The 6534-nt window shown below is 54.2% G+C and overlaps 1 long non-coding RNA gene across 1 annotated transcript; it reads left to right on the forward strand.

Moving 5' to 3' along the window:
• The first annotated feature begins 1389 nt into the window (after positions 1-1389).
• On the forward strand, positions 1390-6274 carry LOC129500608 (uncharacterized). The gene is made up of 2 exons (XR_008662573.1): positions 1390-1538; positions 3805-6274. It is a non-coding gene; the product is annotated as an uncharacterized LOC129500608 (long non-coding RNA).
• The last annotated feature ends 260 nt before the right edge of the window (positions 6275-6534 follow it).

The raw sequence follows: 6534 nt of genomic DNA on the forward strand, positions 1-6534 counted from the left end.
CGGGCCTGCACACCCAGCAGCCCTCAAGAGAGAAAGGGTGTTGGGGTGTTGTTGGGGTGCCGCAGCGACAGTGGACCTGGGAGAGTGGAAGTAGGATGGAGAATGTCCTGAGCCTGTTCTGGGAGGGCTACACCAGGCAGGATGGACACTCCCAAGGGGACGATGGTCAGTGCCCATCCATCACAGAACTTTCTTGCCTTCTCTCTGGTGGTCCGGATGCGGCAACTAGTGCCTAGAGCCCCCAGACACATGGTCCCCCTGGTCCCGCAGAACAGAGACTGACCCATTGGTGTCCTTGGCCACTTCCCTAAGCTGCCCGGCTCTTCTCACCAATAGTGCGATCCTTACCTGCCTACTTTGGACACTGTCCCCTCTGGCTATGGTCACAGTCGGCATTTTCTGGGTGGGGGGGTCACAGCCCCTCAGGGAGCCGACTTTGAGGTCATAGTTCAAGGTAGAGCACGTTCCCTGGAGCCCCCTGGGCTTTCCAGAAGGAGGATGAGACATGTCAAGGCCCCCCACTCCAGGAGCCCAGGTGCCACCCCCATCTCTGGGAGGAGGGGTCAGGCAGGAGGGCCTGGGGGGGACCGCAGTGGAGCAGCTTCCCCAGCCCTGGGCCAGCGCCTGGGCCACTCCCTCCCTCCCTTCCCCCTCTCTCTGGGCTCAGGTGCTGGGAGCCATCTCGGAATCCATGGAAACCACAGAGGAAGCTGGAACTCTGAAGGGTGGAGGGGGCTGAGCTCCTCTTGCACATCTTGGGGAGGGGAGGAGGGAGAGTCACTTCCCTGATGGGTAAATGCCGAAGGCTCCGCAGTGGCTCTTTCACTGGCAGCAAGTCCACCATCGGATGGACCCCCTGTTTCCCTGAGGGGCTGGAGGAGCAGGAGCAGAAGGATTCTTTCCTCGGGAGGAGCTAGCAGGCCCTGGGGTGGGGAGAGGAGATGGGGAACAGGAGTTGGGGGACTGAGGCTCCGGTAGTGGTCGGTGTGGTGGAGGTGGGCAGGCTCTGGGTGGAGGTGGAGGCTGGGGGATGGCGGCCTTAGGAAGAGCAGACTTTGGCAAGTCAGGTGGGCTGTCACGGTGGGGCAGGGGTGGCAAGGTGGGGTTGGCCACTGGGGCCTGGGCTCCTGCGAGCCAGGGTAGTCCCCACCCCCCAGCAGCCCCAACTACCCAACCCAAGTAGGGAAGCTGGAGCTTTCCATTTTAGGAGGGCTCCGTCTCTGCTCTTTCTCTGTTAGGCCCCATTTACTCACGTTCCATATTTTGCCTCTGAATAAGCCAACGAAGCTCTGTTCCCACTTTGGGAGGGGATGGGGGGGGGGCAGGAAGCAAGCAGTCATATTCTGAGTTTTGTCCTCAGCCCCACGCACCTGATAACACCTAAGAAGAGTCAGATCCTGAACATGTTCCAGGACGTTGGCTTCAAACAAACTTCAGCTGCTGCTGGCATCAACACTCCTACCTTCGCTGCTTTACGCACTAACACCTGCTGTTCACCTGACACTTGCCTTCGATCAGACCCTACCCTGGAGGAACAGGTACCCTAGACCCTTTTATTTATTTTATTTTATTTTATTTTATTTTATTTTATTTTATTTTATTTTATTTTATTTTATTTTACTTTATTTTATTTTATTATTTTATTTTATTTATTATTTTATTTTATTTTATATTTTATTATTTTATTTTATTTTATTTATTATTTTATTTTATTTATTATTTTATTTTATTTATTATTTTATTTATTTTATTTTCTTAATGATTTTATTTATTTACTTGAGAGAGAGAGAAAGAGAGAGCACATGCACCTGGTGCATGAACAGGGGGAGGGGCAGAGAGTCTCAAGCAGACTCCCCACCAAGCACGGAGCCTGGAGACAGGCCCGGGGCCGGATGCCAGGCTCCATCTCATGACCCCGAGACCACGTCCTGAGCGGAGACTAAGAGTTGGTCGCTCAACCAACTGAGCCACCCAGGCGCCCCACCCTAGACCCTTTTCTAAAATAAACCCCCAGCCCCAAGATCATGATGAGAATCATTCTCCTTCCCTTTGCTTTCTGGGTCTCCCGGACGCTCCGTCTGCCTTTCTCCACCTGTCACTGACACTTAGGCCATAAACTCTGCTTTGACTTTCTCTGGCTCACGTTTGATTTCTATTCTGCGTGAAGCCAAGGTCCTGTGGCTGGTCTCGTGGGACCCTCCCCTGGGTTCTCAGGCCCAGCCTGCCTGCATCACATTTATTCATATCCTGGCACTGCCCTGGAACGCTCTGCCCCAGATCCTTGTAACTCATAACCAGGCCTTTTCTTTCCAAACACAAACCAACCAACCCTGACTGGGTCTGACTATGACTCCGGAGCCGGTTTTGGGGAAAGCAGAGTGGTGGAGACAGACCAGAGTGGGGGTGAGGGGGGGTGAGGGTGCAGGGAACACCTGAGAGGAGGCTCCAACAGATTCTGGATTAAAACCAGCCCCCCCACCCCTGTTGGCAAGGGACCCCCAATGGGCTGAGGCACGTTCCTGAGATAGAGATTTTCTTTTCCTTTTTTTTTTTTTTTTGAGATTTTCTTTTTTTAAAGCGGTTTTATTTATTTTTGGTGACGCGGATGGCTGTTCACCTTCCTCCTTTCCAAGGAATTAGACCACCAAAGAAGGTTCCATTCCTTCTTGATTCCCCCCGCAGCACCCTCCCCCCACTCCCTGAAGACAACCTTCGGTTTGTCTTTTTCCAGACCTTGTAAGTGCTTTTACAACAGAAACATGTGCCCACAGAGAATTCATGGTGCAGTCTATGGTTTTATGGGTTTGTAAACATTAATGACATGACGCGGTACGTGCCCTGCTTCTACTTTTCACTCAGCAAAGTGCTGTTGAGACTTCGCCGCGCGGATACCTGTAGATCTAGGACATTCCTCCTAACTGCTCTCGCAGCACGCGAGCAGATGAGAGTTATGAACTCATGGATTGCTTTCAATTTTTCACTATCACAAATAATCCTGCAGTGAGAGCGCTGGTTTCTATCTCCTTGTGCTCCTGCAGAGGGGGAGCCTCAGGGTAGATCATGAAGAGTTGCAATTATGGGTCAGAAGGCTTAGTTTTAATTTTTTTGGTTTTAATAGATATTTCTAAAGGGCTCTCCAAAGTAGCCGTTCCCATTTATTTCCCCAGAGCCTCCTAACATTTGTCTGAGCAAGCTTGACTCTATGTCAGGCTTGGAGTGGGACTGATGGGCGAGCGGGCTCTCTGGCCAGGAGGCCGGGGCCCCACAGGAACCATGGGTGCCCTGGCCACCCAGGGAGCTTTCTTCACTAGGCCGCAGGAAGGGTGGGAGTGGGCCTCACAGGGAAGCCAGAGTTGAGAGACCAGAGAGCCTTGGGCATGGAGGGTCCTCCCCGTGGGGAAGGAAGGGAACAGCGGGTGGTGGAGGTCGATGAGCTCAGGACTGATGGCCAGTGTCTACGCCTCCTCCCTGGAGAGGCAGCTGGCAGGGCCCCACCTCAGCCCAGCAAATCAGGATCTCTGAGGGCTGGTCTACATGTTACCTTCTCTCTGCAACGCCCCCCCGCCCCCCGCCAAAAAAAACACACAGAAGGAGCTTAGAGCTTGTCCAAGCTGAGTGGACCTTCCCCAGAGGACTTGGACCCCACAGAGAGGCCCAGAGACACCTAGTGCTCGGCCGACAGCTGGTCCTGCAGGTGAATTTGTGGTCTCTTTCCACTGCGAGATGATATTTCTAGTAAATTCTCCCTCAAGCCCTCAATATTGATCTCTGAGATTAGGAAATAAAACTGTGATTTTCCCAAAGATGGTTTGCACGGAACGTTCAGAAAACATGGGGAGAGGAGCGAGACCCCAGCTGGCTCCTCACACCACTGGTGAGCCTGACATCCGACGCAGAGACCACGCTACTGTCTGGAGAATGAGCACAGCAGTGGGGACTTCTGGAATGTCTACTGATCTTTGTAAAAGATGCTCCGAGGATAACGGCCAGCGCTCAGCTTGGACAGTCCCAACCTTGGACTTGGGCAGGTGTCTCTGCAGCAGAACCCCAGTCTTTGAGTAGGTGAGAGAGTGTTTTGGTTTGAGGAGAGCAGTTCTTTCCTCTTGCCCATGTTTGGCTTCCCGTGAGGTCTGAGTCTGAGCGAGCAAGGCTAACCCGGGGTGAACTCCCTGCTGACCGTCTCGGTTACCCATCCAGGCCACCTGGGTACAGTCCCGTGTTGTGTGTACCCCATGCCAGCCTTGCTTTGGGATGTGACAGTGTGGGCCAGGCCCCAGGCCAAGGTCACCGGCTTTTGGTGCATGCATTGTCCCAGCGGCAGAGTCATTTCCATTTACTTGGCTCCAGCCTGTCTCTATTACACGGGCCCTCCGGTCTCCTTGAAAATCTCTTCCAGGTATCCCTGGGGGTCCCCAGAAGGATGTTTATAGACGCTCACAGAATCCCCCCACCTCCTATGTCTCAAAGCTGCTGCCCAGGGAGCCCCACTGATGGTACCGGTTCTCTGCACCACCGCTGCCCAGCTCACGCAGCCTCCTAGCTGTGGGGTGATGCTGCCTCTTGGGCACCCCCCCAGTAGTGCAACCTCACGGTGCTGTGTCAGAACCAGTGTCCCTGCAACCTTCTCCGGGCTGAAGCTGTGCTCCAGGCTGGGGTGAGGTGAAGGTCACACTTTTCCCCAGGGCCCCACGGCAGCGTCCCTCGGACCCTGCATCTCCCGGAGTTCCTAATGAAAACAGCCCCTACAGCACCTGCCCTCGGCCTCAGCTCTGGGGCAGAGCCCCAGGCTCTCCTCCAGTTCTGATAGACTGGGATAACGAGTGACTCACTCGATGTAATGGTTCCAAGCAATCATTTAGAAAGCTCCGGATTCCGGGGGCCGGCTCGGCTGGTCTCTGCTGGACGATGCATTCTCGGGTCTGCACTCAGCTATCAGGTTGGCCGGAGGCTGATAATCAGGCCAGCGTAGCCTCTGTGTCTGCCGGTTTGGTTGGCGGGCTGTCCAACAGGCATCTAACACTCCAGCGGACTGGCCAGGGCATCTTCACACGGTGGCAGGACCAAGAGTGGCGAGAGGGTAGGCCCCAGCCAGTGAGCGCCTTCCAAGGCCTCTGCTTTTGCTAATGTCCTATTATCCGGGGTAAGTTGCATGGTCACCCCTGGATCCCAGGGCTGCAGAAACTGGGTGGGCTGCAGCGTCCCTAAGCAAGAGTGTGGACGCAGCAAGAAGAATAGGAGGCCAATTTTGCATTCAATTATACGTCCTTGGCCCCTCTCATGAACCTCCTGGCCCACCCTCTTCTCTCCATGCAAATCCAGGCCTACGTGCGGAGCCCTGCAGCCTGAAAGCTCTAGGCTGGCCCAGGGGCCCTGGGTGCAGCGGGAACACCCTCCCTGCAGCTATCCCCACTCACTCAGCAAGGTGCCCTGTCACGTCCCTGTGTCTGGCTGCACGGCCAGCCCACATGCAGGGAGCCCAGGGCTGGTTCAGGGTGGCCAGGCAGCCCTAGGACCCAGCCAGTCCTCTCAAAGGGTATGAGCACGGGCCACCTGGCCTTGGGGTTATGGACTCACTTCTTCGTGTCAAAATTGCTCTGCAGGTAGACAGGGATGAGAGTGACTTCACAGGGCATGGGGCAAGGGTCCTGGTCCTTTTCTGATGTCCCTACTTCTCGCCGGACCCTTGAAATGAGGATGGTGGCCACCGTGAGTCAGGGGCTGTGCTGAGCCTCATAGGACCGCCCTGTGTCATCTCCACAACAATCCTCCAAACTCAGATCCATCACCCCCACTTTACCAACAAGGAGGCTGAGGCCTAGAGGGGTTGAGTAGCTTTCCAGGGCCACACAGTGAATAAATAGCAAAGCCAGGAATGGGACCTAGTTTCCTACATCCACATCCCTCACCACCATGTAAATGTTCTCTAATGAGAAGTATGATAAGAACAAAACGGACTATTGCCACGTCCGTGTAAACTGTCTCCCAAGACCTCATTTTCACCCTCGGAGCTGCCCCGTAAAGAGGTTAGAGGCATCTCGTCTCCCTCTCCAAATGGGCGAAGTGAGGACCAGAGAAGTCAGAGGACCGGGCTTGTGACTCGGACGGCCACGCGCCTCTTTCCCCATGACATGATTTCTAATGGGCCACTTCGTGCTTGGGGATATTTATTTGTCAGTGAAATGCAGGCAGGGCCAGGCAAGATCTTTAGAGCCGAGGAAATGGAAATTATATAGCTTCCCATGTAAACTGAAAATAAAAACCACGAAGCAAGAAACTCACACTTGTGTTGAAATGGAAATAATTGCGTTCTCGACTTTTTGCTCGCAATATTCAGGACGAGTTGGTCCAAGTTGGGTGTTTCAAGGATTTACGGGAGGGGGGAGTCGCTAGCACCCCAAGCTGATCCATCACCGCGTGTCATGGGGCTTTGTGTATATGCACCAGCATCTTAACCCTTGCCTGTTTGGAGAATGGGACTCCGTGCCATGCCAGGTAGCCAACCCTCCTCTCCTGCCCCTGCCCCACAGCCCAGAG

The sequence above is a fragment of the Nyctereutes procyonoides genome, unplaced genomic scaffold (assembly GCF_905146905.1).
Source record: "Nyctereutes procyonoides isolate TBG_1078 unplaced genomic scaffold, NYPRO_anot_genome, whole genome shotgun sequence".
Taxonomy (NCBI): domain Eukaryota; kingdom Metazoa; phylum Chordata; class Mammalia; order Carnivora; family Canidae; genus Nyctereutes; species Nyctereutes procyonoides.